The sequence below is a fragment of the Macrosteles quadrilineatus genome, unplaced genomic scaffold (genome assembly GCF_028750875.1).
Source record: "Macrosteles quadrilineatus isolate MER2022 unplaced genomic scaffold, UCM_ALF_1.0 Scaffold_8__2_contigs__length_117827958, whole genome shotgun sequence".
Taxonomy (NCBI): domain Eukaryota; kingdom Metazoa; phylum Arthropoda; class Insecta; order Hemiptera; family Cicadellidae; genus Macrosteles; species Macrosteles quadrilineatus.
The window spans coordinates 110329653-110341988 of NW_026542601.1; the positions used below are offsets into that span (position 1 = coordinate 110329653).

Here is a 12336-nt window from a genome sequence, read left to right on the forward strand (position 1 = left end):
ATACTTATTTGCCAACCCCGTACGAAGGACGTGTACTCTGCTAGTTTTAAATATATTTGAACAATGCTGAAATATATTTAAGAAATTAGTACAACCATTGACTATACACAGATACAACCAATTTTTTGAGATAAATGGAACGAAGCCATCTTGATTGGTTTAAATGAAACATATAAAGACACATGAATTTGGTCCTTTATAAAAATGTTTACTTTAAGGATAAAAGATACCATTAAAATATCAATGCACCCTTTAATGTGTTTAATAGTTTCATAATCTTTATCACAATAATTATTTAAAACAATTTATTTGTGTTTATAATTTTGCTTTAAATATAATTACTCTTGAAAACTGGTATGACAAATTATGTGCAAAATATGAATGAGTTTTGTTTTTGTATGAGTGAGATAATAAATTAGATTATATACTACAAGAGCATTCTAATTTATATATTCGACAACAATATAATCATTGTAACCATGATCCTTAAAGGTAACAGGCATGAAAATGTTGTTTATAAAATTTAATGATTCTACGCCATTGGTTATACTCTTGACTATAGTAGCGCCTTCAGGCTGCATAACGCAATTTAGAGACTGCCTACAAGCTGCGTTTGTTGAACAGACGGAGCTGTGGCTTTGTTCATGAGTATAAAACTGCTAGAATATTTGGTTAATTTTCACAATTAATTTGGAATCTTTATTAAAACATAACTATAGCCACCAACCATACCACCGTAGCCGAATTATAGTTTTATAAAGATTTGTTCCATAACTGTAGCTGCTTGCTAATTTTGAAAATGAAACTGTATTTTTTTTGGGATAAACTGCTATAAAGTCCTGATGAAAGATTAAACTGGTCTTGGCCAGCAATGAAATTACAAAGATCTGTGGACTCCATTATGTAATTACCCTGATGTAATTCAACTTTAGTTCAGGATGTAAGCCCAAAAGTGCGTTTGTGTCTTGAACATTTAATTAATTTAATAATCAGTCGGTAATTTTTATAACAAAACGCCATTAGACTTTTCCACAAAAAAAATCTTTTGACGTAAATTAACTCACAAAAAAAACACAAAGATAAATACACTTCCATAACTTAAAAGGAAAATAATATTTAATAATGAGAAAAGTTATCCAGCAAAAGATATTTTATCACTCACATTTCAATTGGAGTGCTCGTTAAAAACAGATTAACCAAAGAGCGTTTCCAAACTTATTTCGAAACTTGAAACCTTCAGGATTCATTCCATGACAAAATGGAGGTTCAACTGACAAAGAAAACGGAGACACTGTAAGTGAAAAATGAATCACAATTAAAGATCGCAAATGAGAAAGTTTCAATTCTGAAGCTGATGAAATGAATGGCCGCGGAGTTTGATGTGGATGGTTGCTTAAGTGATTGAGACTAATGGGATTATATTCCAGGAACTTTGCGATTAATATGGCTGATTAGCACTTTGCCATTACCACGTACCCAATCAATTTTGACGAGGAGGGCCGAAGACGGCCGATCGTCTACGAGGTTGGCCGAAGTTGCCCGATCGCTATGAACTGTTTCATTGTTGGCGAGTGCGCTGCCGGTTGTGCATCTAGTGGTGTCCGCTCCATAGGGATTATGGAACTTTAGCGGTTCCTTGCTGTGGGTACGTAGTCAAAAATTAAGCTGGTGGAAAACAGAATTATAGTTTTACTGTAGCTTAGATACATTTTTGTACGTAAAGTATATTGAGCTAGAACTCAACAATACTGTTTGCTTCAAAGTAATGCAATAGTTTAAATTAAAATAATTATATAGAAATATATCTTGTACAAATTAAAAGAAAGATTTCATACAAAAACATATTGTGGATCTAGATATTGTAATTAAAATGGTTCTTGTAATCTTATAATTCTCTCAACATTTATTAACATTTTCATCACATTTTTTTATATTTATTTACCGTCTTGTGGGTCAACAGTAGAAGTATAAATATATTATTACAAGTGTTATTAGACGTATACCTTTTTTGTTTTCCAAAACATAAAAGAAAAGAAATACTGTATAAAAGACAAAAGAATGGAAATTAAAATATTACAGAAAAAATACTTATTTATTTAAAAAAGGGTGGATTTGGAAACCCTTGGCAGAATATGAATGGTTATACATCTATAAGTATGACTTTTCAGTATCGTCTCATGTTGTTTGAAACTGAGCTAATTAACTCTTTGACAATTTCAACCTGTAGATATTTTTATGGAAAACTATAACACCACTATGAATTATTTACTGAGTAAATGTAATCAGGTGGATGGAGATCTTTTACTTACCTATATGGTTTGAAATAACATTCACTATAGAATTGAAATAAACGTCGATGTCAAATCATCATAAACTTAAAAGAAATATCGCCTAATCATGATATAGAGGTAGCCAATGGTATGCGTAGTTATTGATTTTTATATGCAATAGATGCATTTTTTTAAGAAATCGGGCTATATAAGCTTTCTATAAAACCAATTATAACCCTAATAAGCAACATCATTTGGAAAAAAATATACTGAAAAGCTTGTATCGGTGCATGTTCTATAACACTTTTCGATAAGATACACTGATATAAAAAAATGTAATCCTCAGAAAATCAATAACAGTTTAGATGGTAAAAATCTAACTTTGATCACCAAATAGTTCACAGCACTTTGGTATATTAGGGGGTAGGCAATAAATAATCTTCTAATATTACCCTACAGGGTTAATCATACAACATTCTATGTATATTTTTTATGAAAATAAGTTATATCTAAAAGCTATTATAAAGCTTACAATTAAGTTTTAAACATTTCTTAGTAATGGGATTCGTTTTTTAAAACTAAACAAAACTTTTTTGTGACAAATTTAATACTTCAGCTTTATTTTGAATATTTAGTAAATTACACTTGATAAAATACTAGAATCGCTTCAATATCGAAATTATTATAGGCTAGCTAGAGAATGCATAAAGGTGATTTACTACAAAACATATTTCAACTGAATTAGTTTTGCGTTAGACATGTTTATATCCTGAATTAATTTAACTTCAAACCATGTTGAAAATGAACTCTTTGATTTATTGTTTAAAAATTAACAAAACATGAATTATACAGGGGTTTAAAACTTATTCAATACTGATTCATAAGCTATCAAGCTCATTGCTAGTAAATAATCATATTACAAAAAAAAATTTAAAATTATTTACAAACCATCTCTAATGAACACCCCAACCAATAGACAAAGACAAAGTTCGTTTTTGTTTGAATCCTTTGTTGTTGCAAAGCAGTATTGAAACTCATACTTTCGCCCTCCTTGATTTGTTGGACTTTAGATTTACTCATTTATAATATAGTAAATTTTTTGTTTAAAAAAGTTTTTTTTTTAGATAAAGCTGATATGGTATTTAATTTTAAATAGTGGTCAAAGCAATAATTTTGAAAACTAATCTTTATCTGGCAAAACCTACATAATGTTTACCTAATGAAAATATTAGGTTATGCATTCTTTTGACATACACATATTCTCATTAACACCAAAGATGCTACATTGTAGCATGTGCTAACTGTGTTATGCAAATAATCTAAAATAGTGTAAACAAACTTGAAGTGGTTCTCACAGGTAACAAAAGATTTAGTAGTGATGTCAACAGCTAAAATAAAATGCCATCTAATTGTAAATTACTTAACTGAACTAAAAAACAAATCATGTAAATTTTTATGGCTGTGGTAAAATCAGTATTATCACTATTAAATTCAACACTGCAATCATTGAAGACAAACAACTATAACTATCATTGGATCCCAACCAAAACTTTAACTAACGTAAGCTAGTTGTACAATTTAGGTATAAGATATTAAGCCTAAGTCCTCAGAAGCTAAGAGGGCTTCTAAAAGCAATTCTATGTCCCGGCTTACAAGCAGGCATTGCTGTTCCGTAGGGATTGGAACAAAACAATTTCCTTACATAAGACTAATTGGTTTTGACTTTTATTAGATTATTTATATAACTAGCAGTAAATTAAAAACATATAACATTGTTTGCAATAAACATTGATATTGTTTTAAGATTTCATGAATGTTAGTTAATTGTTTTTTATTATTTTTTTACATTTTAAAGCTGTTGTTAACTGTAAATAATCTATGTTTTCTTTGATTAAGTTGTCTAAACTATTGGAGGAAGTGACTAAAATATCAATTTATGAATTGTAAATATAATAAAACCTCTCTAACTTAGTTACTGGTTGTTTGTTGTTAAATTGTGACGGCAACTCTTTACGTATGTAGTGGCAAATTATATTGCTTTGGCAACCAGAAAAGAAATCGTTCTTGGGACGAAAACATTGTTAAAAAGTTACAACAAACAATTAATTTATTAAAATCAACATTTTAAAAAAGAAGAAAAAGAAACTTAGCGTTAATGTACGACGTTTATTCTACATGTTGTAATAAGAATGCTCTTTCTTTTCTTTGTCAGACGGGTGAAAGAAACATTCTGCAGCCATTAATTAGGTACGCGAGACCTTGGTAAAATTGAGATAATAATTCTTGTGATTAAAATAAAAATTTAACTGAATAGCGCAAACATTTTTCTTGTGTTGTGAGTAGTCAAGTCAGTCTGATATTGGTATTTTTTTTTATAATTTATGACTCTGACTGAAGTTTTCCAAGTGTTAACATTCATGTAACCAATGCAAATATTTTCTTATCATGAATATTTATAATTTTTTTTAAACTATAAAAAACAAACCCCCTTAATTTACTGCATGTTTAAGTTTTTTTATTTCATAAACGTAATTAAACACTGTGTCGATATTTACAAGTTAAATTATTAAAAGAAAAGATTGTTATGGTAATCGTAAGGAAAAAGTTATCCTGGAAGAACGACACTATCCAAGAATCCGAACCATCTTGGTAGTTAAGCTAGAAGTTTGTTTAGGTGCCTTGGGGGGACAAGAGGAAATTAACTAAACAGTTTTTTACGAAGGTATGTTTAGTCTCTGAATACAATTAAATTAAGAAACTAGTTAAACACAGAACTCATATTTTTACCTTGTTGTGGACTTAATTTAACTTAACAGACTTACCAAATAATTTGTCGAACTTTATCCACTGCCCCATTTACAAACCCCCACCCCCTCTTGTGGCATATACCCTCGATTGTGGTACATTTTGTTTAAACTTTGTTTGAAGACTTAAAATTAAAAAAATCCCTGTTATTCCAATATTCCAATAATCATAGATTCCAATAAATTCAATTCGAATATTCAATTCCAATATTCATAGATTCCAATTTTAACTGTAAATTGTATCATAAACCATAACATTTTTGTTTGGACGCAAAGTGATATCCACCAAAAAGAAGCACGATTATTTTTACCTCCACATTAGTTTTTTAACGATTTTAACATGCCTATCCGAAGTGTAATGTTAAATGAATCAGTTGATAGGAAAAAAAACAGAAAATCTACACAGGATTTTAGTGTGTAGAACATAACGAGGATTAGTTTATACCGATCGTTACGAAACAAACAATATTGTGTTATAAAGTTGGTATCAGTTGTTACAACCACACATCAGGGAATGAGTGTTGAAACAAGATCGATATGAGGTTTAACTGTGACTGATATTGTGATGTACCGTGGGATGGATGTCACGATTACTGTATTGCGAAATTGTAGTTGCTTCGTCCTTTACCCAACTAAAACACCTTTAGTGTTGAACGCTCTGTACTCTGTTGACAATTTGTAATATTTATGTAGAGAATCTGTGTGACTGGGTGATACTACTTGAATTGGTTCAGCATGTCTGTGGAATAAATTAATGGAAGAGTGGTGTGGATGCGTGAGGATTGTGACAAGGAAATATATATTAATAATAACTATGAGGGTTAGAAATTAAGAAGGACTGTTAACTGTCTATTTTAAAAGAAGGAGTTTACCCTGAGGTTGATCGTGCCCATTGCCGTTAACACCTTAAGCCAGCTTTTGATGAGCTGTGACTTTAGTAATTTATAACAAGTAAATCTTATAACTAACCCACTACCTGAATATGTAACAATTGCATTTACAAGATTTCTAATTAATGAACTAACAGTGTAAAATGGAAACTGATAGAAGTAAGGTAATTTAGCAATTAATTAATCGAATTGACAGCACATAATTATTGAACAATTTAGAACCATGTGAATCTAGAGTTTCGACAAGTTGATGTCGGCTTCTCTAAAGGAGAAGTCCGAAATTTTAAGTTAGAAAACATACATCCTAAAGCCCCCTGATTTCTCCCCGGCAACCCCTAACTGAACTTAAACTATTCTATGATTGAATTTGGGTTCCCTGATAATTAATACAATAAAAAAAAAATTAAAATGTTTAGGGAGAGATGGATTCATTTTCATAAAATACTATTTTATGTTTACAATGCAACATGCCGCCTACGATAAACGAAAAAGCTAGTAATTTATGTCAAAGTATCGATCGATTGACGGTCAGCCAAAACCGATATTGCGATATAACTTTCTTTAACATCGCAATGGAAATGATTTTTTACTTAAAGAATGCTCTATACCTTATTTAATGGCAAATGTCAAACCCTTTGCGTGATTTCCAATGTACATTAAGAATACAAATGGCACAACATACTAGCGGTTAGTAGATATAATATACGGGTTTAAAGTCACTTGGGGCACGTTTTCCCATAAGAAATAACATGGGATCATTTTTTGGCCACTAAAACCAAAAATCCTGATCTTTTGCCTAAATATCCCTATAAAATTGTCAAACCTTATTTCTTACTTATTCCCCATAAATATATTCGATATTAAGCTAAAAAAGCTATTTCTTATATTTATTGACCCTTACAAGTGTAAATGTAGAGTAGAGGCAATATGATGGTTTAACGCCACTTTAGGCACGTTTTCCCCATAAGAATAACATGGTGAGCTTTTTTTGACCACTTTTTTAAAAATCCAGCTCTCGGCCTATACAAGCCTATATAAATGTTCAATACCATTGTACAACACTATTACTATTTCAAATCCATATCCATTCACATGTATATTCTCAAAATCATCAACTTGACAGTGCGAGGTTTGTACGCAAACTCGGGCGCGCTCCCGGCTCATGGCGCGCTCCTGACCTACGGTCAGGCTTCTTGCTCCTGACTCATGGTCAGTCTTCTCGTCTCTAGTGGCAAATACTGATTAAGTCTTGAGTGGGTGACCTCCCGTTGAAGTAATTTCTAATTAAAAATTTTGAAATTTATGTAAAAACTTCTTAATTTTTAGTTAAAAATTTTGAAAATTTCACAATTCCTGGTTAAAAATTTTTGAAAATTTCACAATTTCTGGTTAAAATTTTTGAAATTTTCGGAAAATCTATAAATAGAGGTGACATCAGCCCAAGTCCTCATTCCTAAACATGAAGCCGTCATGTCAACACTGCTCCGTGTCGCTCTCCACCAAAAGTAACCTGATTCGTCACTACAAGGTAATTCATCAAATGAATGTGAAACTGTGCAAGGTTTGTGATTTAATCTGTGATAATAATGTGGCTTTAAAATCACATATATTACAAAGTCACAAGACTTGTAATTTTTGTAAGAAAAATGTTGTTGGCCATTTTAGAAGACATATCAATTCTTGCAACAATTGTCCATACACAATGATAAAATTTGTTGGTGAATCAATTAGAGCTGAACTTGAAAATACTCTCAAGTCTTTTCCTCTGCCAATAAAATGGACTTTAGTTAGGAGAATTAAATTTATAAAATATTCAATGGATAAAAATGGAAAATTAGTTAATGAAAAAGAATGTATAGCGGATTTTAGAAGTCTTACTACCTTAATTATTGAGAAAAGAGATTTAAAGCCTCAAATTAAAAATGCACTTTTAAAGATTGATGTATCCATTCACAAATATCAAGCCCAAGGCAGTGGTTGGATATATGACCATACTAAGTATTGGCAGCTGCATGTTTACAAGTATAAACCCCTAACTCCAAAGTCATATATCCCCACACCAGAGAGTATTCAATCAAAACATGCAGTTCTAAATATAAGAAATTTTGACAATAAATGTTTCCTTTGGTCGATATTAGCAGCTTTATATCCAAGGAATTGTATCAATGAAAATGCTAATAGAGTCTCTAATTATGTACCCTATGAAAGTCAGTTAAATATGACAAATATAAAATATCCCGTAAAAATATCTGATATTGATAAATTTGAAACACAAAATAATATAAGTGTTAATGTATTTGGAGTTGAAGACCAGAAATGTGTATATCCATTAAGAACAACCAAACTGAATAGTAATACCCATGTAGATTTATTATTATTACAAGAAGGTCGTAAATCACATTATTGTTTAATTCGTGATTTTGATAAGTTAATGTTCCATTGTACAAAAGATAACAATAAGAAGCATTTTTGCAAGCTGTGTTTGCAACATTTTTACACCAATGATAAATTAGAACGTCATATAACATATTGTAAGAATTTTGATGCACAAAGAGTGGAAATGTCTAAACAAGATATATTACAATTTAAAAATTATAAATATCAAATTAAAGCTCCATATGTAATTTATGCTGATTTTGAATGCTTTATAAACTCCAATATACATATTCCATCGGGTTTTGCATTTTTTGTCGTAGTAAAAGATTCAAAAATTATTTCTGAAGAGTTGTACAGTGGTATAAATGTTATGGATGTGTTTTTCGAAAGGCTATTTGAGACTTATGATTATATTAAAAATCAAATGGCAATATACATTCCCCTAGTAATGACTCCTGAGCAAGAGGTATCTTTCCAAAACTCAACACACTGTCACATTTGTGAAAAGCCCATATATTTTGATAGGGTGAGAGATCATTGCCATTCCTCTGGGCAATACCGTGGAGCTGCCCACAATGATTGTAATTTAAACTATAAAGTAACAAAGAAAATCCCAATATTCTTCCATAACTTGAAAAATTACGATGGACATTTAATAATGCAACACTTCTGAAAGTTTAATAAACATAAATTAAATTGTATAGCTAAAGATATGGAAAAATATATATCATTCTCTGTTGATGATTTGATATTTTTAGATTCCTATAACTTTCTGTCCCTTCCATTATACAAATTAGCTTCCAATTTAAATACATTTAGATTCATAGACAATCCACTACTACAACGTAAAGGCGTATTTCCATATGAATATATGACGGGACCAGATAAGTTCGCAGAGTCTCTACCTCCAATTGAAAAATTTTACAGTACTTTAACTAAAGAACATATCTCTTCCAACGAATACGAACATGCTAAAAATGTCTGGACCCATTTTAATATAAATAATTTACAAGAATATCATGATTTATATCTTAAAACAGATGTATTGCTACTGGCTGATGTGTTTGAGACATTTAGAGACCTGTGTTTAAAGGATTACAAACTGGACCCCGTACATATGTATTCACTTCCTGGATTAACATGGGAGGCCTGTCTTAGAATGACTGGTATAAAATTACAACTATTTCAAGATATTGACATGCATTTGTTCATAGAAAGTGCGATTAGAGGAGGAGTCAGTATGATTTCCACACGTTACGCTAAAGCCAATAATAGATATATGGGTGAACACTATGACCCCAATCAAGAGAGTGTGTATTTAATATATTTAGACTGTAACTCGCTATACTCTACAGCAATGTGTGAGCCACTGCCCGTGGATGGATTTCGTTGGACAAATGAGATAGACTACAAATATAATCAAAATGATGAGTTTGGATACATTTTAGAAGTTGATTTAAAATATGATAAAAGCTTACATGATTTGCATAATGACTATCCATTAGCACCAGAGAAAATGAATGGCAAATTAATACCTAATTTAAATGACAAAACTAAATATATTTTACATTACAAAGCATTACAAAAATATGAGGAATTGGGTTTGATTGTTACAAAATACCACAGAATTTTAAAATTTAGACAGTCTAAATGGCTTGCGCCCTATATTAATTTTAATATTGAAAAACGAAAATGGGCTAAAAATGATTTCGAAAAAGACTTTTACAAATTGTTAAATAATAGTCTCTTTGGTCGAACAATTATGAATCAACGAAAGTTTCGTGACATTTATCTCAAGGATGAGTCACTATTAACAAAATATGTCACTAATCCAAGGTTTGACTGTAGCAAAAAGTTCGATAACAATTTACATGCTATACATTTAAATAAATTAGTTGTAAAGTTTAATAAACCTATATATTTAGGAATGACAATTTTGGATATAAGTAAAGTAATAATGTATGATTTCCACTATAATTATATGTCAAAATTTAAGAACAAAAGATTTCTTATGACAGATACAGATTCTTTAATGTATTCTATAGTTACTCAGGACTTTTACAAGGAAATAGAATGTGACTTGCACTTTTTTGATACCTCTGGATATAGTAAAGACCATTTCTTATACTCTGATAAAAATAAAAAAGTCACTGGCAAGTTTAAAGACGAATTAGATGGTCATATTATGTATGAATATTGTGGTTTAAGACCAAAGTTATATTCTTATATTCCTCTTAAATGGTTATATGAAGAAGACAAGCAAGCTTTAGAGGTGAAGAAAGCTAAAGGAGCTGATGGTGCTACAGTTAAACATCTCCTTAGACATCAACATTATTTGAACTGTCTTGCAACTGGGCAAGATTACTATGAGAATGTGACAAGAATTAAATCTACAAATCATCATCTTCAAACCTTGACCATGAACAAGAAAGTACTATCCTTTGACGATGACAAGAGGTTTATTCTTGAAGATGGCATTAATACTCTTGCGCTTGGTCATTATAAAATTGATCAAACATGAATTGTATGTGTAGATATAAAATAAATGCAAATGTTAAAAAACTCCAGTCTTTTATTTATTTACCCTTACCATCCTCTTGATAGAATTGGTCAAACATAAATCTATATTTACCATTATTCTTTGACCTTTCTTTGTCTATTACGAAAAAGCCATATTTAGTTTTATCCCAACATTGATGACAGAGATTTTTAAATTGGTCAAATGAAAAGTCATTACCAACATGATTGTGATATACATGTTTTAAATTTAAATCATCTTGTTTGAATAATATTAGGAAATTTACATTATCACGTAAATGTTTGTGTACTTTGCTGTAAGATTGACACAAGTAAAAACAGTTAATATTTTTATGTCGACCCATTGAGAAAAATTGTGTAATATTTGGACTATTTATGTCATCAAATACAACAACTGACTGTGATTTTACATCATTTGGTGTGATTTCACAGTCAGTAAACGTGTGTAATTTCACTTCATCACACAAACTAAATATGTCAATTATTTTTTTATATTTTTCTTGTTCTAAAGATTTAGATATTAAATATAAGTTTGTAAATTTTAATCCTTCCTTTCTTACAATTAAGTTATAAATTACAACCGTCTTCCCACTTCCACTTGGACCACAAATAACACATCGAATATTGGTAGGAAATAGACCCAACTTCTTTGGTATATTTTCCTTAGTATGTACTATTTTAAATTTGTGTTTTTGTTGAATAAAAGACATTTTTTATATAATAAAAATGGTAAAAAATGTCAATAAGAAAACATGTAAAAAGGGCAAAGGTTTATTCCTAAAGCCATACAGGGGTCGAGGGTTATTGAATACTCTTATAAATAACCTTCCATTCCCACTTCACATACCATCATATCGGTACTGTGGACCTGGAACGAATATACGTGAGAATCTAGCTAAAAATGTACCTCCAAAAAATAAACTAGACTCTTATTGTAAAGAGCATGACATATTCTACATGAATAATCCCGATACCGCTTCTCGGAACAAAGCAGACATGAGATTAGCAGACTTAGCTTGGACTAGAGTTACGGCCAATGATGCAAATCTCGCTGAAAAAGCTGCTGCTTATGCCGTAACAAATTTGATGAAGGCAAAAGCAAAAATGGGAATGGGATTAAAATTTAATAAAAAAGATGGACAACTACCAGCTGTTAGAGGCCGCAAAAGACGTGCCTCACTTCAGGGGGGTGTACCTAAAAAACGAGCTAAAAAATCTAAAACCAAGAGTAAAAGAGTGCGGAATAGTTAATTTAGACAGTTCATCTGGCACACATTGGACAGCATATCGTAAAAATAAAGATATTGTAATTTATTTTGACCCATTTGGAATCCAACCTCCAAAAGAAGTAATTAAATATTTTGAGGGATATAAAATATTCTATACAACTGATCAAATACAAGATTTAAATAGTTCTATTTGTGGAATTTTATGTTTATCATTCATAAAAAATTTTTG

At 30.6% G+C, this 12336-nt stretch overlaps 1 protein-coding gene across 1 annotated transcript in view; it reads left to right on the forward strand.

Moving 5' to 3' along the window:
- The first annotated feature begins 1565 nt into the window (after positions 1 to 1565).
- LOC129001064 (obscurin-like) overlaps positions 1566 to 12336 on the forward strand; it is a 47262-nt gene continuing 36491 nt past the window's right edge. Inside the window, exon 1 of the mRNA XM_054428218.1 lies at positions 1566 to 1645. The gene's annotated coding sequence lies outside the window, so the exon portion shown is untranslated. The remainder of the gene's footprint in view (positions 1646 to 12336) is intronic.